The sequence below is a fragment of the Macaca nemestrina genome, chromosome 16 (genome assembly GCF_043159975.1).
Source record: "Macaca nemestrina isolate mMacNem1 chromosome 16, mMacNem.hap1, whole genome shotgun sequence".
Classification (NCBI taxonomy): Eukaryota; Metazoa; Chordata; class Mammalia; order Primates; family Cercopithecidae; genus Macaca; species Macaca nemestrina.
This window is the reverse complement of record NC_092140.1, coordinates 63,754,258-63,777,366: the sequence shown is the minus strand read 5'-3', so window position 1 is coordinate 63,777,366 and position 23,109 is coordinate 63,754,258.

Below are 23,109 nucleotides of genomic sequence, written 5' to 3'. Positions count from 1 at the left end.
TCCCTTTTAAGACTATAGGGCCAAACGAAATATCCTCCGATAACAAAGAGAAAGAAGCTTTCTGGGAAACGTCTTTGTGTTCTGTGCAATCATCTCACAAAGTTACAGCTTTCCCCTCAAGAAGCCTTTCGCTAAGACAGTTCTTGTGGAATTGGCAAAGTGATATTTGGAAGCCCATAGAGGGGTATGGTGAAAAAGGAAATATCCTCAGATGAAATCTGGAAAGAAGCTTTCTGAGAAACTGCTTAGTCTTCTGTTAATTCATCTCACAGAGTCACATATGTATTTCGTGGATCTCTTTGCTAGCCTTATTCCTGTGGAATCTGAGAACAGATATTTCGGATCCCTTTGAAGACTATAGGGCCAAAGGAAATATCCTCCGATAACAAAGAGAAAGAAGCTTTCTGAGAAACTTCATTGTGTTCTGTGAAATCACCTCAGAGAGTTACAGCTTCCCCCTCAAGAAGCCTTTCGCTAAGACAGTTCTTGTTGAATTGGCAAAGTGATATTTGGAAGCCCATAGAGGGCTATGGTGAAAAAGGAAATATCCTCAGATGAAATCTGGAAAGAAGCTTTCTGAGAAACTGCTTAGTGTTCTGTTCATTCATCTCACAGAGTTACATCTGTATTTCGTGGATCTCTTTGCTTGCCTTATTTCTGTGGAATCTGAGAACAGATATTTCGGATCCCTTTGAAGACTATAGGGCCAAAGGAAATGTCCTCCGATAACAAAGAGAAAGAAGCTTTCTGAGAAACTTCTTTGTGTTCTGTGAAATCATCTCACAGAGATACAGCTTTCCCCTCAAGAAGTCTTTCGCTAAGACAGTTCTTGTGGAATTGACAAAGTGATATTTGGAAGCCCATAGAGGGCTATGGTGAAAAAGGAAATATCCTCAGTTGAAATATGGAAAGAATCTTTCTGAGAAACTGCTCTGTGATGTCTGACTTCCACTCACAGAGTTACATCTGTATTTCGTGGATCTCTTTGCTAGCCTTATTTCTGTGGAATCTGAGAACAGATATTTCGGATCCCTTTGAAGACTATAGGGCCAAAGGAAATATCCTCAGATAACAAAGAGAAAGAATCTTTCTGAGAAACATCTTTGTGTTCTGTGAAATCATCTCACAGAGTTACAGCTTTCCCCTCAAGAAGCCTTTCGCTAAGACAGTTCTTGTGGAATTGGCAAAGTGATATTTGGAAGCCCATAGAGGGCTAAGGTGAAAAAGGAAATATCCTCAGATGAAATCTGGAAAGAAGCTTTCTGAGAAACTGCTTAGTGTTCTGTTAATTCATCTCACACAGTTACATCTGTATGTCGTGGATCTCTTTGCTAGCCTTATTTCTGTGGAATCTGAGAACGGATATTTCGGATCCCTTTGAAGAATATAGGGCCAAAGGAAATATCCTCCGATAACAAAGAGAAATAAGCTTTCTGAGAAACTTCTTTGTGTTCTGTGAAATCAACTCACAGAGGTACAGCTTTCCCTTCAAGAAGTCTTTCGCTAAGACACTTCTTGTGGAATTGACAAAGTGATATTTGGAAGCCCATAGTGGGCTATGGTGAAAAAGGAAATATCCACAGTTGAAATATGGAAAGAAGCTTCCTGAGAAACTGCTCTGTGATGTGTGACTTCCACTCACAGAGTTACATCTATGTTTCGTGGATCTCTTTGCTAGCCTTATTTCTGTGGAATCTGAGAACAGATATTTTGGATCCCTTTTAAGACTATAGGGCCAAACGAAATATCCTCCGATAACAAAGAGAAAGAAGCTTTCTGGGAAACGTCTTTGTGTTCTGTGCAATCATCTCACAAAGTTACAGCTTTCCCCTCAAGAAGCCTTTCGCTAAGAGAGTTCTTGTGGAATTGGCAAAGTGATATTTGGAAGCCCTTAGAGGGCTATGGTGAAAAAGGAAATATCCTCAGATGAAATCTGGAAAGAAGCTTTCTGAGAAACTGCTTAGTGTTCTGTTCATTAATCTCACAGAGTTCAATCTGTATTTCGTGGATCTCTTTGCTAGCCTTATTTCTGTGGAATCTGAGAACGGATATTTCGGAACCCTTTGAAGACTATAGGGCCAAAGGAAATATCCTCCGATAACAAAGAGAAAGAAGCTTTCTGAGAAACTTCTTTGTGTGCTCTGAAATCATCTCACAGAGTTACAGCTTTCCCCTCAAGAAGCCTTTCGCTAAGAGAGTTCTTGTGGAATTGGCAAAGTGATATTTGGAAGCCCATAGAGGGCTATGGTGAAAAAGGAAATATCCTCAGATGAAATCTGGAAAGAAGCTTTCTGAGAAACAGCTCTGTGATGTGCGACTTCCACTCACAGAGTTATATCTGTATTTCGTGGATCTCTTTGCTAGCCTTATTTCTGTGGAATCTGAGAACAGATATTTCGGATCCCTTTGAAGACTATAGGGCCAAAGGAAATGTCCTCCGATAACAAAGAGAAATAAGTTTTCTGAGAAACGTCTTTGTGTTCTGTGAAATCATCTCACAGAGTTACAGCTTTCCCCTCAAGAAGCCTTTCGCTAAGACAGTTCTTGTGGAATTGGCAAAGTGATATTTGGAAGCCCATAGAGGGCTATGGTGAAAAAGGAAATATCCTCAGATGAAATCTGGAAAGAAGCTTTCTGAGAAACTGCTTAGTCTTCTGTTAATTCATCTCACAGAGTCACATATGTATTTCGTGGATCTCTTTGCTAGCCTTATTTCTGTGGAATCTGAGAACAGATATTTCGGATCCCTTTGAAGACTATAGGGCCAAAGGAAATATCCTCCGATAACAAAGAGAAAGAAGCTTTCTGAGAAACTTCATTGTGTTCTGTGAAATCATCTCAGAGAGTTACAGCTTCCCCCTCAAGAAGCCTTTCGCTAAGACAGTTGTTGTGGAATTGGCAAAGTGATATTAGGAAGCCCATAGAGGGCTATGGTGAAAAAGGAAATATCCTCAGATGAAATCTGGAAAGAAGCTTTCTGAGAAACTTCTCTGTGATGTGCGACTTCCACTCACAGAGTTATATCTGTATTTCGTGGATCTCTTTGCTAGCCTTATTTCTCTGGAATCTGAGAACAGATATTTCGGATCCCTTTGAAGACTATAGGGCCAAAGGAAATATCCTCCGATAACAAAGAGAAAGAAGCTTTCTGAGAAACTTCTTTGTGTTCTGTGAAATCATCTCACAGAGATACAGCTTTCCCCTCAAGAAGTCTTTCGCTAAGACAGTTCTTGTGGAATTGACAAAGTGATATTTGGAAGCCCATAGAGGGCTATGGTGAAAAAGGAAATATCCTCAGTTGAAATATGGAAAGAAGCTTTCTGAGAAACTCCTCTGTGATGTGTGACTTCCACTCACAGAGTTACATCTGTATTTCGTGGATCTCTTTGCTAGCCTTATTTCTGTGGAATCTGAGAACAGATATTTCGGATCCCTTTGAAGACTATAGGGCCAAAGGAAATATCCTCAGATAACAAAGAGAAAGAATCTTTCTGAGAAACGTCTTTGTGTTCTGTGAAATCATCTCACAGAGTTACAGCTTTCCCCTCAAGAAGCCTTTCGCTAAGACAGTTCTTGTGGAATTGGCAAAGTGATATTTGGAAGCCCATAGAGGGCTAAGGTGAAAAAGGAAATATCCTCAGATGAAATCTGGAAAGAAGCTTTCTGAGAAACTGCTTAGTGTTCTGTTAATTCATCTCACACAGTTACATCTGTATGTCGTGGATCTCTTTGCTAGCCTTATTTCTGTGGAATCTGAGAACGGATATTTCGGATACCTTTGAAGACTATAGGGCCAAAGGAAATATCCTCCGATAACAAAGAGAAATAAGTTTTCTGAGAAACGTCTTTGTGTTCTGTGAAATCATCTCACAGAGTTACAGCTTTCCCCTCAAGAAGCCTTTCGCTAAGACAGTTCTTGTGGAATTGGCAAAGTGATATTTGGAAGCCCATAGAGGGGTATGGTGAAAAAGGAAATATCCTCAGATGAAATCCGGAAAGAAGCTTTCTGAGAAACTGCTTAGTCTTCTGTTAATTCATCTCACAGAGTCACATATGTATTTCGTGGATCTCTTTGCTAGCCTTATTCCTGTGGAATCTGAGAACAGATATTTCGGATCCCTTTGAAGACTATAGGGCCAAAGGAAATATCCTCCGATAACAAAGAGAAAGAAGCTTTCTGAGAAACTTCATTGTGTTCTGTGAAATCACCTCAGAGAGTTACAGCTTCCCCCTCAAGAAGCCTTTCGCTAAGACAGTTCTTGTTGAATTGGCAAAGTGATATTTGGAAGCCCATAGAGGGCTATGGTGAAAAAGGAAATATCCTCAGATGAAATCTGGAAAGAAGCTTTCTGAGAAACTGCTTAGTGTTCTGTTCATTCATCTCACAGAGTTACATCTGTATTTCGTGGATCTCTTTGCTTGCCTTATTTCTGTGGAATCTGAGAACAGATATTTCGGATCCCTTTGAAGACTATAGGGCCAAAGGAAATGTCCTCCGATAACAAAGAGAAAGAAGCTTTCTGAGAAACTTCTTTGTGTTCTGTGAAATCATCTCACAGAGATACAGCTTTCCCCTCAAGAAGTCTTTCGCTAAGACAGTTCTTGTGGAATTGACAAAGTGATATTTGGAAGCCCATAGAGGGCTATGGTGAAAAAGGAAATATCCTCAGTTGAAATATGGAAAGAATCTTTCTGAGAAACTGCTCTGTGATGTCTGACTTCCACTCACAGAGTTACATCTGTATTTCGTGGATCTCTTTGCTAGCCTTATTTCTGTGGAATCTGAGAACAGATATTTCGGATCCCTTTGAAGACTATAGGGCCAAAGGAAATATCCTCAGATAACAAAGAGAAAGAATCTTTCTGAGAAACATCTTTGTGTTCTGTGAAATCATCTCACAGAGTTACAGCTTTCCCCTCAAGAAGCCTTTCGCTAAGACAGTTCTTGTGGAATTGGCAAAGTGATATTTGGAAGCCCATAGAGGGCTAAGGTGAAAAAGGAAATATCCTCAGATGAAATCTGGAAAGAAGCTTTCTGAGAAACTGCTTAGTGTTCTGTTAATTCATCTCACACAGTTACATCTGTATGTCGTGGATCTCTTTGCTAGCCTTATTTCTGTGGAATCTGAGAACGGATATTTCGGATCCCTTTGAAGACTATAGGGCCAAAGGAAATATCCTCCGATAACAAAGAGAAATAAGCTTTCTGAGAAACTTCTTTGTGTTCTGTGAAATCAACTCACAGAGGTACAGCTTTCCCTTCAAGAAGTCTTTCGCTAAGACACTTCTTGTGGAATTGACAAAGTGATATTTGGAAGCCCATAGTGGGCTATGGTGAAAAAGGAAATATCCACAGTTGAAATATGGAAAGAAGCTTCCTGAGAAACTGCTCTGTGATGTGTGACTTCCACTCACAGAGTTACATCTATGTTTCGTGGATCTCTTTGCTAGCCTTATTTCTGTGGAATCTGAGAACAGATATTTTGGATCCCTTTTAAGACTATAGGGCCAAACGAAATATCCTCCGATAACAAAGAGAAAGAAGCTTTCTGGGAAACGTCTTTGTGTTCTGTGCAATCATCTCACAAAGTTACAGCTTTCCCCTCAAGAAGCCTTTCGCTAAGAGAGTTCTTGTGGAATTGGCAAAGTGATATTTGGAAGCCCTTAGAGGGCTATGGTGAAAAAGGAAATATCCTCAGATGAAATCTGGAAAGAAGCTTTCTGAGAAACTGCTTAGTGTTCTGTTCATTAATCTCACAGAGTTCAATCTGTATTTCGTGGATCTCTTTGCTAGCCTTATTTCTGTGGAATCTGAGAACGGATATTTCGGAACCCTTTGAAGACTATAGGGCCAAAGGAAATATCCTCCGATAACAAAGAGAAAGAAGCTTTCTGAGAAACTTCTTTGTGTGCTCTGAAATCATCTCACAGAGTTACAGCTTTCCCCTCAAGAAGCCTTTCGCTAAGAGAGTTCTTGTGGAATAGGCAAAGTGATATTTGGAAGCCCATAGAGGGCTATGGTGAAAAAGGAAATATCCTCAGATGAAATCTGGAAAGAAGCTTTCTGAGAAACAGCTCTGTGATGTGCGACTTCCACTCACAGAGTTATATCTGTATTTCGTGGATCTCTTTGCTAGCCTTATTTCTGTGGAATCTGAGAACAGATATTTCGGATCCCTTTGAAGACTATAGGGCCAAAGGAAATGTCCTCCGATAACAAAGAGAAATAAGTTTTCTGAGAAACGTCTTTGTGTTCTGTGAAATCATCTCACAGAGTTACAGCTTTCCCCTCAAGAAGCCTTTCGCTAAGACAGTTCTTGTGGAATTGGCAAAGTGATATTTGGAAGCCCATAGAGGGCTATGGTGAAAAAGGAAATATCCTCAGATGAAATCTGGAAAGAAGCTTTCTGAGAAACTGCTTAGTCTTCTGTTAATTCATCTCACAGAGTCACATATGTATTTCGTGGATCTCTTTGCTAGCCTTATTTCTGTGGAATCTGAGAACAGATATTTCGGATCCCTTTGAAGACTATAGGGCCAAAGGAAATATCCTCCGATAACAAAGAGAAAGAAGCTTTCTGAGAAACTTCATTGTGTTCTGTGAAATCATCTCAGAGAGTTACAGCTTCCCCCTCAAGAAGCCTTTCGCTAAGACAGTTGTTGTGGAATTGGCAAAGTGATATTAGGAAGCCCATAGAGGGCTATGGTGAAAAAGGAAATATCCTCAGATGAAATCTGGAAAGAAGCTTTCTGAGAAACTTCTCTGTGATGTGCGACTTCCACTCACAGAGTTATATCTGTATTTCGTGGATCTCTTTGCTAGCCTTATTTCTCTGGAATCTGAGAACAGATATTTCGGATCCCTTTGAAGACTATAGGGCCAAAGGAAATATCCTCCGATAACAAAGAGAAAGAAGCTTTCTGAGAAACTTCTTTGTGTTCTGTGAAATCATCTCACAGAGATACAGCTTTCCCCTCAAGAAGTCTTTCGCTAAGACAGTTCTTGTGGAATTGACAAAGTGATATTTGGAAGCCCATAGAGGGCTATGGTGAAAAAGGAAATATCCTCAGTTGAAATATGGAAAGAAGCTTTCTGAGAAACTGCTCTGTGATGTGTGACTTCCACTCACAGAGTTACATCTGTATTTCGTGGATCTCTTTGCTAGCCTTATTTCTGTGGAATCTGAGAACAGATATTTCGGATCCCTTTGAAGACTATAGGGCCAAAGGAAATATCCTCAGATAACAAAGAGAAAGAATCTTTCTGAGAAACGTCTTTGTGTTCTGTGAAATCATCTCACAGAGTTACAGCTTTCCCCTCAAGAAGCCTTTCGCTAAGACAGTTCTTGTGGAATTGGCAAAGTGATATTTGGAAGCCCATAGAGGGCTAAGGTGAAAAAGGAAATATCCTCAGATGAAATCTGGAAAGAAGCTTTCTGAGAAACTGCTTAGTGTTCTGTTAATTCATCTCACACAGTTACATCTGTATGTCGTGGATCTCTTTGCTAGCCTTATTTCTGTGGAATCTGAGAATGGATATTTCGGATACCTTTGAAGACTATAGGGCCAAAGGAAATATCCTCCGATAACAAAGAGAAATAAGTTTTCTGAGAAACGTCTTTGTGTTCTGTGAAATCATCTCACAGAGTTACAGCTTTCCCCTCAAGAAGCCTTTCGCTAAGACAGTTCTTGTGGAATTGGCAAAGTGATATTTGGAAGCCCATAGAGGGGTATGGTGAAAAAGGAAATATCCTCAGATGAAATCCGGAAAGAAGCTTTCTGAGAAACTGCTTAGTCTTCTGTTAATTCATCTCACAGAGTCACATATGTATTTCGTGGATCTCTTTGCTAGCCTTATTCCTGTGGAATCTGAGAACAGATATTTCGGATCCCTTTGAAGACTATAGGGCCAAAGGAAATATCCTCCGATAACAAAGAGAAAGAAGCTTTCTGAGAAACTTCATTGTGTTCTGTGAAATCACCTCAGAGAGTTACAGCTTCCCCCTCAAGAAGCCTTTCGCTAAGACAGTTCTTGTTGAATTGGCAAAGTGATATTTGGAAGCCCATAGAGGGCTATGGTGAAAAAGGAAATATCCTCAGATGAAATCTGGAAAGAAGCTTTCTGAGAAACTGCTTAGTGTTCTGTTCATTCATCTCACAGAGTTACATCTGTATTTCGTGGATCTCTTTGCTTGCCTTATTTCTGTGGAATCTGAGAACAGATATTTCGGATCCCTTTGAAGACTATAGGGCCAAAGGAAATGTCCTCCGATAACAAAGAGAAAGAAGCTTTCTGAGAAACTTCTTTGTGTTCTGTGAAATCATCTCACAGAGATACAGCTTTCCCCTCAAGAAGTCTTTCGCTAAGACAGTTCTTGTGGAATTGACAAAGTGATATTTGGAAGCCCATAGAGGGCTATGGTGAAAAAGGAAATATCCTCAGTTGAAATATGGAAAGAAGCTTTCTGAGAAACTGCTCTGTGATGTGTGACTTCCACTCACAGAGTTACATCTGTATTTCGTGGATCTCTTTGCTAGCCTTATTTCTGTGGAATCTGAGAACAGATATTTCGGATCCCTTTGAAGACTATAGGGCCAAAGGAAATATCCTCAGATAACAAAGAGAAAGAATCTTTCTGAGAAACGTCTTTGTGTTCTGTGAAATCATCTCACAGAGTTACAGCTTTCCCCTCAAGAAGCCTTTCGCTAAGACAGTTCTTGTGGAATTGGCAAAGTGATATTTGGAAGCCCATAGAGGGCTAAGGTGAAAAAGGAAATATCCTCAGATGAAATCTGGAAAGAAGCTTTCTGAGAAACTGCTTAGTGTTCTGTTAATTCATCTCACACAGTTACATCTGTATGTCGTGGATCTCTTTGCTAGCCTTATTTCTGTGGAATCTGAGAACGGATATTTCGGATCCCTTTGAAGACTATAGGGCCAAAGGAAATATCCTCCGATAACAAAGAGAAATAAGCTTTCTGAGAAACTTCTTTGTGTTCTGTGAAATCAACTCACAGAGGTACAGCTTTCCCTTCAAGAAGTCTTTCGCTAAGACACTTCTTGTGGAATTGACAAAGTGATATTTGGAAGCCCATAGTGGGCTATGGTGAAAAAGGAAATATCCACAGTTGAAATATGGAAAGAAGCTTCCTGAGAAACTGCTCTGTGATGTGTGACTTCCACTCACAGAGTTACATCTATGTTTCGTGGATCTCTTTGCTAGCCTTATTTCTGTGGAATCTGAGAACAGATATTTTGGATCCCTTTTAAGACTATAGGGCCAAACGAAATATCCTCCGATAACAAAGAGAAAGAAGCTTTCTGGGAAACGTCTTTGTGTTCTGTGCAATCATCTCACAAAGTTACTGCTTTCCCCTCAAGAAGCCTTTCGCTAAGAGAGTTCTTGTGGAATTGGCAAAGTGATATTTGGAAGCCCTTAGAGGGCTATGGTGAAAAAGGAAATATCCTCAGATGAAATCTGGAAAGAAGCTTTCTGAGAAACTGCTTAGTGTTCTGTTCATTAATCTCACAGAGTTCAATCTGTATTTCGTGGATCTCTTTGCTAGCCTTATTTCTGTGGAATCTGAGAACGGATATTTCGGAACCCTTTGAAGACTATAGGGCCAAAGGAAATATCCTCCGATAACAAAGAGAAAGAAGCTTTCTGAGAAACTTCTTTGTGTGCTCTGAAATCATCTCACAGAGTTACAGCTTTCCCCTCAAGAAGCCTTTCGCTAAGAGAGTTCTTGTGGAATAGGCAAAGTGATATTTGGAAGCCCATAGAGGGCTATGGTGAAAAAGGAAATATCCTCAGATGAAATCTGGAAAGAAGCTTTCTGAGAAACAGCTCTGTGATGTGCGACTTCCACTCACAGAGTTATATCTGTATTTCGTGGATCTCTTTGCTAGCCTTATTTCTGTGGAATCTGAGAACAGATATTTCGGATCCCTTTGAAGACTATAGGGCCAAAGGAAATGTCCTCCGATAACAAAGAGAAATAAGTTTTCTGAGAAACGTCTTTGTGTTCTGTGAAATCATCTCACAGAGTTACAGCTTTCCCCTCAAGAAGCCTTTCGCTAAGACAGTTCTTGTGGAATTGGCAAAGTGATATTTGGAAGCCCATAGAGGGCTATGGTGAAAAAGGAAATATCCTCAGATGAAATCTGGAAAGAAGCTTTCTGAGAAACTGCTTAGTCTTCTGTTAATTCATCTCACAGAGTCACATATGTATTTCGTGGATCTCTTTGCTAGCCTTATTTCTGTGGAATCTGAGAACAGATATTTCGGATCCCTTTGAAGACTATAGGGCCAAAGGAAATATCCTCCGATAACAAAGAGAAAGAAGCTTTCTGAGAAACTTCATTGTGTTCTGTGAAATCATCTCAGAGAGTTACAGCTTCCCCCTCAAGAAGCCTTTCGCTAAGACAGTTGTTGTGGAATTGGCAAAGTGATATTAGGAAGCCCATAGAGGGCTATGGTGAAAAAGGAAATATCCTCAGATGAAATCTGGAAAGAAGCTTTCTGAGAAACTTCTCTGTGATGTGCGACTTCCACTCACAGAGTTATATCTGTATTTCGTGGATCTCTTTGCTAGCCTTATTTCTCTGGAATCTGAGAACAGATATTTCGGATCCCTTTGAAGACTATAGGGCCAAAGGAAATATCCTCCGATAACAAAGAGAAAGAAGCTTTCTGAGAAACTTCTTTGTGTTCTGTGAAATCATCTCACAGAGATACAGCTTTCCCCTCAAGAAGTCTTTCGCTAAGACAGTTCTTGTGGAATTGACAAAGTGATATTTGGAAGCCCATAGAGGGCTATGGTGAAAAAGGAAATATCCTCAGTTGAAATATGGAAAGAAGCTTTCTGAGAAACTGCTCTGTGATGTGTGACTTCCACTCACAGAGTTACATCTGTATTTCGTGGATCTCTTTGCTAGCCTTATTTCTGTGGAATCTGAGAACAGATATTTCGGATCCCTTTGAAGACTATAGGGCCAAAGGAAATATCCTCAGATAACAAAGAGAAAGAATCTTTCTGAGAAACGTCTTTGTGTTCTGTGAAATCATCTCACAGAGTTACAGCTTTCCCCTCAAGAAGCCTTTCGCTAAGACAGTTCTTGTGGAATTGGCAAAGTGATATTTGGAAGCCCATAGAGGGCTAAGGTGAAAAAGGAAATATCCTCAGATGAAATCTGGAAAGAAGCTTTCTGAGAAACTGCTTAGTGTTCTGTTAATTCATCTCACACAGTTACATCTGTATGTCGTGGATCTCTTTGCTAGCCTTATTTCTGTGGAATCTGAGAATGGATATTTCGGATACCTTTGAAGACTATAGGGCCAAAGGAAATATCCTCCGATAACAAAGAGAAATAAGTTTTCTGAGAAACGTCTTTGTGTTCTGTGAAATCATCTCACAGAGTTACAGCTTTCCCCTCAAGAAGCCTTTCGCTAAGACAGTTCTTGTGGAATTGGCAAAGTGATATTTGGAAGCCCATAGAGGGGTATGGTGAAAAAGGAAATATCCTCAGATGAAATCCGGAAAGAAGCTTTCTGAGAAACTGCTTAGTCTTCTGTTAATTCATCTCACAGAGTCACATATGTATTTCGTGGATCTCTTTGCTAGCCTTATTCCTGTGGAATCTGAGAACAGATATTTCGGATCCCTTTGAAGACTATAGGGCCAAAGGAAATATCCTCCGATAACAAAGAGAAAGAAGCTTTCTGAGAAACTTCATTGTGTTCTGTGAAATCACCTCAGAGAGTTACAGCTTCCCCCTCAAGAAGCCTTTCGCTAAGACAGTTCTTGTTGAATTGGCAAAGTGATATTTGGAAGCCCATAGAGGGCTATGGTGAAAAAGGAAATATCCTCAGATGAAATCTGGAAAGAAGCTTTCTGAGAAACTGCTTAGTGTTCTGTTCATTCATCTCACAGAGTTACATCTGTATTTCGTGGATCTCTTTGCTTGCCTTATTTCTGTGGAATCTGAGAACAGATATTTCGGATCCCTTTGAAGACTATAGGGCCAAAGGAAATGTCCTCCGATAACAAAGAGAAAGAAGCTTTCTGAGAAACTTCTTTGTGTTCTGTGAAATCATCTCACAGAGATACAGCTTTCCCCTCAAGAAGTCTTTCGCTAAGACAGTTCTTGTGGAATTGACAAAGTGATATTTGGAAGCCCATAGAGGGCTATGGTGAAAAAGGAAATATCCTCAGTTGAAATATGGAAAGAAGCTTTCTGAGAAACTGCTCTGTGATGTGTGACTTCCACTCACAGAGTTACATCTGTATTTCGTGGATCTCTTTGCTAGCCTTATTTCTGTGGAATCTGAGAACAGATATTTCGGATCCCTTTGAAGACTATAGGGCCAAAGGAAATATCCTCAGATAACAAAGAGAAAGAATCTTTCTGAGAAACGTCTTTGTGTTCTGTGAAATCATCTCACAGAGTTACAGCTTTCCCCTCAAGAAGCCTTTCGCTAAGACAGTTCTTGTGGAATTGGCAAAGTGATATTTGGAAGCCCATAGAGGGCTAAGGTGAAAAAGGAAATATCCTCAGATGAAATCTGGAAAGAAGCTTTCTGAGAAACTGCTTAGTGTTCTGTTAATTCATCTCACACAGTTACATCTGTATGTCGTGGATCTCTTTGCTAGCCTTATTTCTGTGGAATCTGAGAACGGATATTTCGGATCCCTTTGAAGACTATAGGGCCAAAGGAAATATCCTCCGATAACAAAGAGAAATAAGCTTTCTGAGAAACTTCTTTGTGTTCTGTGAAATCAACTCACAGAGGTACAGCTTTCCCTTCAAGAAGTCTTTCGCTAAGACACTTCTTGTGGAATTGACAAAGTGATATTTGGAAGCCCATAGTGGGCTATGGTGAAAAAGGAAATATCCACAGTTGAAATATGGAAAGAAGCTTCCTGAGAAACTGCTCTGTGATGTGTGACTTCCACTCACAGAGTTACATCTATGTTTCGTGGATCTCTTTGCTAGCCTTATTTCTGTGGAATCTGAGAACAGATATTTTGGATCCCTTTTAAGACTATAGGGCCAAACGAAATATCCTCCGATAACAAAGAGAAAGAAGCTTTCTGGGAAACGTCTTTGTGTTCTGTGCAATCATCTCACAAAGTTACTGCTTTCCCCTCAAGAAGCCTTTCGCTAAGAGAGTTCTTGTGGAATTGGCAAAGTGATATTTGGAAGCCCTTAGAGGGCTATGGTGAAAAAGGAAATATCCTCAGATGAAATCTGGAAAGAAGCTTTCTGAGAAACTGCTTAGTGTTCTGTTCATTAATCTCACAGAGTTCAATCTGTATTTCGTGGATCTCTTTGCTAGCCATATTTCTGTGGAATCTGAGAACGGATATTTCGGAACCCTTTGAAGACTATAGGGCCAAAGGAAATATCCTCCGATAACAAAGAGAAAGAAGCTTTCTGAGAAACTTCTTTGTGTGCTCTGAAATCATCTCACAGAGTTACAGCTTTCCCCTCAAGAAGCCTTTCGCTAAGAGAGTTCTTGTGGAATTGGCAAAGTGATATTTGGAAGCCCATAGAGGGCTATGGTGAAAAAGGAAATATCCTCAGATGAAATCTGGAAAGAAGCTTTCTGAGAAACAGCTCTGTGATGTGCGACTTCCACTCACAGAGTTATATCTGTATTTCGTGGATCTCTTTGCTAGCCTTATTTCTGTGGAATCTGAGAACAGATATTTCGGATCCCTTTGAAGACTATAGGGCCAAAGGAAATGTCCTCCGATAACAAAGAGAAATAAGTTTTCTGAGAAACGTCTTTGTGTTCTGTGAAATCATCTCACAGAGTTACAGCTTTCCCCTCAAGAAGCCTTTCGCTAAGACAGTTCTTGTGGAATTGGCAAAGTGATATTTGGAAGCCCATAGAGGGCTATGGTGAAAAAGGAAATATCCTCAGATGAAATCTGGAAAGAAGCTTTCTGAGAAACTGCTTAGTCTTCTGTTAATTCATCTCACAGAGTCACATATGTATTTCGTGGATCTCTTTGCTAGCCTTATTTCTGTGGAATCTGAGAACAGATATTTCGGATCCCTTTGAAGACTATAGGGCCAAAGGAAATATCCTCCGATAACAAAGAGAAAGAAGCTTTCTGAGAAACTTCATTGTGTTCTGTGAAATCATCTCAGAGAGTTACAGCTTCCCCCTCAAGAAGCCTTTCGCTAAGACAGTTGTTGTGGAATTGGCAAAGTGATATTAGGAAGCCCATAGAGGGCTATGGTGAAAAAGGAAATATCCTCAGATGAAATCTGGAAAGAAGCTTTCTGAGAAACTTCTCTGTGATGTGCGACTTCCACTCACAGAGTTATATCTGTATTTCGTGGATCTCTTTGCTAGCCTTATTTCTCTGGAATCTGAGAACAGATATTTCGGATCCCTTTGAAGACTATAGGGCCAAAGGAAATATCCTCCGATAACAAAGAGAAAGAAGCTTTCTGAGAAACTTCTTTGTGTTCTGTGAAATCATCTCACAGAGATACAGCTTTCCCCTCAAGAAGTCTTTCGCTAAGACAGTTCTTGTGGAATTGACAAAGTGATATTTGGAAGCCCATAGAGGGCTATGGTGAAAAAGGAAATATCCTCAGTTGAAATATGGAAAGAAGCTTTCTGAGAAACTGCTCTGTGATGTGTGACTTCCACTCACAGAGTTACATCTGTATTTCGTGGATCTCTTTGCTAGCCTTATTTCTGTGGAATCTGAGAACAGATATTTCGGATCCCTTTGAAGACTATAGGGCCAAAGGAAATATCCTCAGATAACAAAGAGAAAGAATCTTTCTGAGAAACGTCTTTGTGTTCTGTGAAATCATCTCACAGAGTTACAGCTTTCCCCTCAAGAAGCCTTTCGCTAAGACAGTTCTTGTGGAATTGGCAAAGTGATATTTGGAAGCCCATAGAGGGCTAAGGTGAAAAAGGAAATATCCTCAGATGAAATCTGGAAAGAAGCTTTCTGAGAAACTGCTTAGTGTTCTGTTAATTTATCTCACACAGTTACATCTGTATGTCGTGGATCTCTTTGCTAGCCTTATTTCTGTGGAATCTGAGAACGGATATTTCGGATACCTTTGAAGACTATAGGGCCAAAGGAAATATCCTCCGATAACAAAGAGAAATAAGTTTTCTGAGAAACGTCTTTGTGTTCTGTGAAATCATCTCACAGAGTTACAGCTTTCCCCTCAAGAAGCCTTTCGCTAAGACAGTTCTTGTGGAATTGGCAAAGTGATATTTGGAAGCCCATAGAGGGGTATGGTGAAAAAGGAAATATCCTCAGATGAAATCCGGAAAGAAGCTTTCTGAGAAACTGCTTAGTCTTCTGTTAATTCATCTCACAGAGTCACATATGTATTTCGTGGATCTCTTTGCTAGCCTTATTCCTGTGGAATCTGAGAACAGATATTTCGGATCCCTTTGAAGACTATAGGGCCAAAGGAAATATCCTCCGATAACAAAGAGAAAGAAGCTTTCTGAGAAACTTCATTGTGTTCTGTGAAATCACCTCAGAGAGTTACAGCTTCCCCCTCAAGAAGCCTTTCGCTAAGACAGTTCTTGTTGAATTGGCAAAGTGATATTTGGAAGCCCATAGAGGGCTATGGTGAAAAAGGAAATATCCTCAGATGAAATCTGGAAAGAAGCTTTCTGAGAAACTGCTTAGTGTTCTGTTCATTCATCTCACAGAGTTACATCTGTATTTCGTGGATCTCTTTGCTTGCCTTATTTCTGTGGAATCTGAGAACAGATATTTCGGATCCCTTTGAAGACTATAGGGCCAAAGGAAATGTCCTCCGATAACAAAGAGAAAGAAGCTTTCTGAGAAACTTCTTTGTGTTCTGTGAAATCATCTCACAGAGATACAGCTTTCCCCTCAAGAAGTCTTTCGCTAAGACAGTTCTTGTGGAATTGACAAAGTGATATTTGGAAGCCCATAGAGGGCTATGGTGAAAAAGGAAATATCCTCAGTTGAAATATGGAAAGAATCTTTCTGAGAAACTGCTCTGTGATGTGTGACTTCCACTCACAGAGTTACATCTGTATTTCGTGGATCTCTTTGCTAGCCTTATTTCTGTGGAATCTGAGAACAGATATTTCGGATCCCTTTGAAGACTATAGGGCCAAAGGAAATATCCTCAGATAACAAAGAGAAAGAATCTTTCTGAGAAACATCTTTGTGTTCTGTGAAATCATCTCACAGAGTTACAGCTTTCCCCTCAAGAAGCCTTTCGCTAAGACAGTTCTTGTGGAATTGGCAAAGTGATATTTGGAAGCCCATAGAGGGCTAAGGTGAAAAAGGAAATATCCTCAGATGAAATCTGGAAAGAAGCTTTCTGAGAAACTGCTTAGTGTTCTGTTAATTCATCTCACACAGTTACATCTGTATGTCGTGGATCTCTTTGCTAGCCTTATTTCTGTGGAATCTGAGAACGGATATTTCGGATCCCTTTGAAGACTATAGGGCCAAAGGAAATATCCTCCGATAACAAAGAGAAAGAAGCTTTCTGAGAAACTTCTTTGTGTTCTGTGAAATCAACTCACAGAGGTACAGCTTTCCCTTCAAGAAGTCTTTCGCTAAGACACTTCTTGTGGAATTGACAAAGTGATATTTGGAAGCCCATAGTGGGCTATGGTGAAAAAGGAAATATCCACAGTTGAAATATGGAAAGAAGCTTCCTGAGAAACTGCTCTGTGATGTGTGACTTCCACTCACAGAGTTACATCTATGTTTCGTGGATCTCTTTGCTAGCCTTATTTCTGTGGAATCTGAGAACAGATATTTTGGATCCCTTTTAAGACTATAGGGCCAAACGAAATATCCTCCGATAACAAAGAGAAAGAAGCTTTCTGGGAAACGTCTTTGTGTTCTGTGCAATCATCTCACAAAGTTACAGCTTTCCCCTCAAGAAGCCTTTCGCTAAGAGAGTTCTTGTGGAATTGGCAAAGTGATATTTGGAAGCCCTTAGAGGGCTATGGTGAAAAAGGAAATATCCTCAGATGAAATCTGGAAAGAAGCTTTCTGAGAAACTGCTTAGTGTTCTGTTCATTAATCTCACAGAGTTCAATCTGTATTTCGTGGATCTCTTTGCTAGCCTTATTTCTGTGGAATCTGAGAACGGATATTTCGGAACCCTTTGAAGACTATAGGGCCAAAGGAAATATCCTCCGATAACAAAGAGAAAGAAGCTTTCTGAGAAACTTCTTTGTGTGCTCTGAAATCATCTCACAGAGTTACAGCTTTCCCCTCAAGAAGCCTTTCGCTAAGAGAGTTCTTGTGGAATTGGCAAAGTGATATTTGGAAGCCCATAGAGGGCTATGGTGAAAAAGGAAATATCCTCAGATGAAATCTGGAAAGAAGCTTTCTGAGAAACAGCTCTGTGATGTGCGACTTCCACTCACAGAGTTATATCTGTATTTCGTGGATCTCTTTGCTAGCCTTATTTCTGTGGAATCTGAGAACAGATATTTCGGATCCCTTTGAAGACTATAGGGCCAAAGGAAATGTCCTCCGATAACAAAGAGAAATAAGTTTTCTGAGAAACGTCTTTGTGTTCTGTGAAATCATCTCACAGAGTTACAGCTTTCCCCTCAAGAAGCCTTTCGCTAAGACAGTTCTTGTGGAATTGGCAAAGTGATATTTGGAAGCCCATAGAGGGCTATGGTGAAAAAGGAAATATCCTCAGATGAAATCTGGAAAGAAGCTTTCTGAGAAACTGCTTAGTCTTCTGTTAATTCATCTCACAGAGTCACATATGTATTTCGTGGATCTCTTTGCTAGCCTTATTTCTGTGGAATCTGAGAACAGATATTTCGGATCCCTTTGAAGACTATAGGGCCAAAGGAAATATCCTCCGATAACAAAGAGAAAGAAGCTTTCTGAGAAACTTCATTGTGTTCTGTGAAATCATCTCAGAGAGTTACAGCTTCCCCCTCAAGAAGCCTTTCGCTAAGACAGTTGTTGTGGAATTGGCAAAGTGATATTTGGAAGCCCATAGAGGGCTATGGTGAAAAAGGAAATATCCTCAGATGAAATCTGGAAAGAAGCTTTCTGAGAAACTTCTCTGTGATGTGCGACTTCCACTCACAGAGTTACATCTGTATTTCGTGGATCTCTTTGCTAGCCTTATTTCCGTGGAATCTGAGAACAGATATTTCGGATCCCTTTGAAGACTATAGGGCCAAAGGAAATATCCTCCGATAACAAAGGGAAAGAAGCTTTCTGAGAAACTTCTTTGTGTTCTGTGAAATCAACTCACAGAGGTACAGCTTTCCCTTCAAGAAGTCTTTCGCTAAGACAGTTCTTGTGGAATTGACAAAGTGATATTTGGAAGCCCATAGAGGGCTATGGTGAAAAAGGAAATATCCTCAGTTGAAATATGGAAAGAAGCTTTCTGAGAAACTGCTCTGTGATGTGTGACTTCCACTCACAGAGTTACATCTGTATTTCGTGGATCTCTTTGCTAGCCTTATTTCTGTGGAATCTGAGAACAGATATTTCGGATCCCTTTGAAGACTATAGGGCCAAAGGAAATATCCTCAGATAACAAAGAGAAAGAATCTTTCTGAGAAACGTCTTTGTGTTCTGTGAAATCATCTCACAGAGTAACAGCTTTCCCCTCAAGAAGCCTTTCGCTAAGACAGTTCTTGTGGAATTGGCAAAGTGATATTTGGAAGCCCATAGAGGGCTAAGGTGAAAAAGGAAATATCCTCAGATGAAATCTGGAAAGAAGCTTTCTGAGAAACTGCTTAGTGTTCTTTTAATTCATCTCACACAGTTACATCTGTATGTCGTGGATCTCTTTGCTAGCCTTATTTCTGTGGAATCTGAGAACGGATATTTCGGATCCCTTTGAAGACTATAGGGCCAAAGGAAATATCCTCCGATAACAAAGAGAAATAACTTTTCTGAGAAACGTCTTTGTGTTCTGTGAAATCATCTCACAGAGTTACAGCTTTCCCCTCAAGAAGCCTTTCGCTAAGACAGTTCTTGTGGAATTGGCAAAGTGATATTTGGAAGCCCATAGAGGGCTATGGTGAAAAAGGAAATATCCTCAGATGAAATCTGGAAAGAAGCTTTCTGAGAAACTGCTTAGTCTTCTGTTAATTCATCTCACAAAGTCACATATGTATTTCGTGGATATCTTTGCTAGCCTTATTCCTGTGGAATCTGAGAACAGATATTTCGGATCCCTTTGAAGACTATAGGGCCAAAGGAAATATCCTCCGATAACAAAGAGAAAGAAGCTTTCTGAGAAACTTCATTGTGTTCTGTGAAATCATCTCAGAGAGTTACAGCTTCCCCCTCAAGAAGCCTTTCGCTAAGACAGTTGTTGTGGAATTGGAAAAGTGATATTTGGAAGCCCATAGAGGGCTATGGTGAAAAAGGAAATATCCTCAGATGAAATCTGGAAAGAAGCTTTCTGAGAAACTTCTCTGTGATGTGCGACTTCCACTCACAGAGTTACATCTGTATTTCGTGGATCTCTTTGCTTGCCTTATTTCCGTGGAATCTGAGAACAGATATTTCGGATCCCTTTGAAGACTATAGGGCCAAAGGAAATATCCTCCGATAACAAAGAGAAAGAAGCTTTCTGAGAAACTTCTTTGTGTTCTGTGAAATCATCTCACAAAGTTACAGCTTTCCCCTCAAGAAGCCTTTCGCTAAGACAGTTCTTTTGGAATTGGCAAAGTGATATTTGGAAGCCCCTAGAGGGCTTTGGTGAAAAAGGAAATATCCTCAGATGAAATCTCGAAAGAAGATTTCTGAGAAACTGCTTAGTGTTCTGTTAATTCATCTCACAGAGTTACATCTGTATTTCCTGGATCTCTTTGCTAGCCCTATTCCTGTGGAAATTGAGAACAGATATTTCGGATCCCTTTGAAGACTATAGGGCCAAAGGAAATATCCTCCGATAACAAAGAGAAAGAAGCTTTCTGAGAAACTTCTTTGTTTTCTGGGAAATCATCTCACAGAGTTACAGCTTTCCCCTCAAGAAGCCTTTCGGTAAGACAGTTCATGTGGTATTGGCAAAGTGATATTTGGAAGCCCATAGAGGGCTATGGTGAAAAAGGAAATATCCTCAGATGAAATCTGGAAAGAAGCTTTCTGAGAAACTACTTAGTGTTTGTTAATTCATCTCACAGAGTTGCATCTGTATTTCGTGGATCTCTTTGCTAGTTTATTTCTCTGGAATATGAGAACAGATATTTCGGATCCCTTTTAAGACTATAGGGCCAAACGAAATATCCTCCGATAACAAAGAGAAAGAATTTCTCTGAGAAACTTCTTTGTGTTCTGTGAAATCATCTCACAGAGATACAGCTTTCCCCTGAAGAAGTCTTTCGCTAAGACAGTTCTTGTGGAATTGACAAAGTGATATTTGGAAGCCCATAGAGGGCTATGGTGAAAAAGGAAATATCCTCAGTTGAAATATGGAAAGAATCTTTCTGAGAAACTGCTCTGTGATGTGTGACTTCCACTCACAGAGTTACATCTGTATTTCGTGGATCTCTTTGCTAGCCTTATTTCTGTGGAATCTGAGAACAGATATTTCGGATCCCTTTGAAGACTATAGGGCCAAAGGAAATATCCTCAGATAACAAAGAGAAAGAATCTTTCTGAGAAACGTCTTTGTGTTCTGTGAAATCATCTCACAGAGGTACAGCTTTCCCCCAAGAAGTCTTTCGCTAAGACAGTTCTTGTGGAATTGACAAAGTGATATTTGGAAGCCCATAGAGGGCTATGGTGAAAAAGGAAATATCCTCAGATGAAATCTGGAAAGAAGCTTTCTGAGAAACTGCTTAGTGTTCTGTTCATTCATCTGACAGAGTTACATCTGTATTTCGTGTATGTCTTTGCTAGCCTTATTTCTGTGTAATCTGAGAACAGATATTTCGGATCCCCTTGAAGACTATAGGGCCAAAGGAAATATCCTCATATAACAAAGAGAAAGAAGCTTTCTGAGAGACTTCTTTCTGTTCTGTGAAATCATCTCAGAGAGTTACAGCTTTCCCCTCAAGAAGCCTTTCGCTAAGACAGTTCTTGTTGAATTGGCAAAGTGATATTTGGAAGCCCATAGAGGGCTATGGTGAAAAAGGAAATATCCTCAGACGAAATCTGGAAAGAAGCTTTCTGAGAAACTGCTTAGTCTTCTGTTCATTCATCTCACAGAGTTACATCTGTATTTCGTGGATCTCTTTGCTTGCCTTATTTCTGTGGAATCTGAGAACAGATATTTCGGATGCCTTTGAAGACTATAGGGCCAAAGGAAATATAATCCGATAACAAAGAGAAAGAAGCTTTCTGAGAAACTTCTTTGTGTTCTGTGAAATCATCTCACAGAGTTACAGCTTTCCCCTCAAGAAGCCTTTCGCTAAGACAGTTTTTGTGGAATTGGCAAAGTGATATTTGGAAGCCCTTAGAGGGCTATGTTGAAAAAGGAAATATCCTCAGATGAAATCTGGAAAGAAGATTTCTGAGAAACTGCTCTGTGATGTGTGACTTCCACTCACAGAGTTACATCTGTATTTCGTGGATCTCTTTGCTAGCCTTATTTCTGTGGAATCTCAGAACAGATATTTCGGATCCCTTGGATGACTCTAGGGCCAAAGGAAATATCCTCCGATAACAAAGAGAAAGAAGCTCTCTGCGAAACTTCTTTGTGTTCCCTGATATCATCTCATAGAGTTACAGCTTTCCCCTCAAGAAACCTTTCGGTAAGAGAGTTCTTGTGGAATTGGCAAAGTGATATTTGGAAGCCCATAGAGGGCTATGGTGAAAAAGGAAATATCCTCAGATGAAATCTGGAAAGAAGCTTTCTGAGAAACTTCTCTGTGATGTGCGACTTCCACTCACAGAGTTTCATCTGTATTTCGTGGATCTCTTTGCTAGCCTTATTTCTGTGGAATCTGAGAACAGATATTTCGGATCCCTTTGAAGACTATAGGGCCAAAGGAAATATCCTCCGATAACAAAGAGAAAGAAGCTTTCTGAGAAACGTCTTTGTGTTCTGTGAAATCATCTCACAGAGTTACAGCTTTCCCCTCAAGAAGTCTTTCGCTAAGACAGTTCTTTTGGAATTGGCAAAGTGATATTTGGAAGCCCGTAGAGGGCTATGGTGAAAAAGGAAATATCCTCAGATGAAATCTGGAAAGAAACTTTCTGAGAAACTGCTTATTCTTCTGTTAATTCATCTGACAGAGTTACATCTGTATTTCGTGGATCTCTTTGCTAGCCTTATTTCTGTGGAATCTGAGAACAGATATTTCGGATCCCTTTGAAGACTATAGGGCCAAAGGAAATATCCTCCGATAACAAAGAGAAAGAAGCTTTCTGAGAAACTTCTTTGTGTTCTGTGAAAAAAACTCACAGAGGTACAGCTTTCCCTTCAAGAAGTCTTTCGCTAAGACACTTCTTGTGGAATTGACAAAGTGATATTTGGAAGCCCATAGTGGGCTATGATGAAAAAGGAAATATCCACAGTTGAAATATGGAAAGAAGCTTTCTGAGAAATTGCTCTGTGATGTTTGCCTTCCACTCACAGAGTTACATATGTATTTCGTGGATCTCTTTGCTAGCCTTATTTCTGTGGAATCTGAGAACAGATATTTCGGATCCCTTTGAAGACTATAGGGCCAAAGGAAATATCCTCCGATAACAAAGAGAAAGAAGCTTTCTGAGAAACTTCTTTGTGTTCTGTGAAATCATCTCACAGAGTTACAGCTTTCCCCTCAAAAGCCTTTCGCTAAGACAGTTCTTGTGGAATTGGCAAAGTGATATTTGGAAGCCCGTAGAGGGCTATGGTGAAAAAGGAAATATCCTCAGATGAAATCTGGAAAGAAGCTTTCTGAGAAACTACTTAGTGTTTGTTAATTCATCGCACAGAGTTACATCTGTATTTCGTGGATCTCTTTGCTAGTTTATTTCTCTGGAATCTGAGAACAGATATTTCGGATCCCTTTGAAGACTATAGGGCCAAAGGAAATATCCTCCGATAACAAAGAGAAAGAATTTCTCTGAGAAACTTTTTTGTGTTCTGTGAAATCATCTCACAGAGTTACAGCTTCCCCCTCAAGAGGCCTTTCGCTA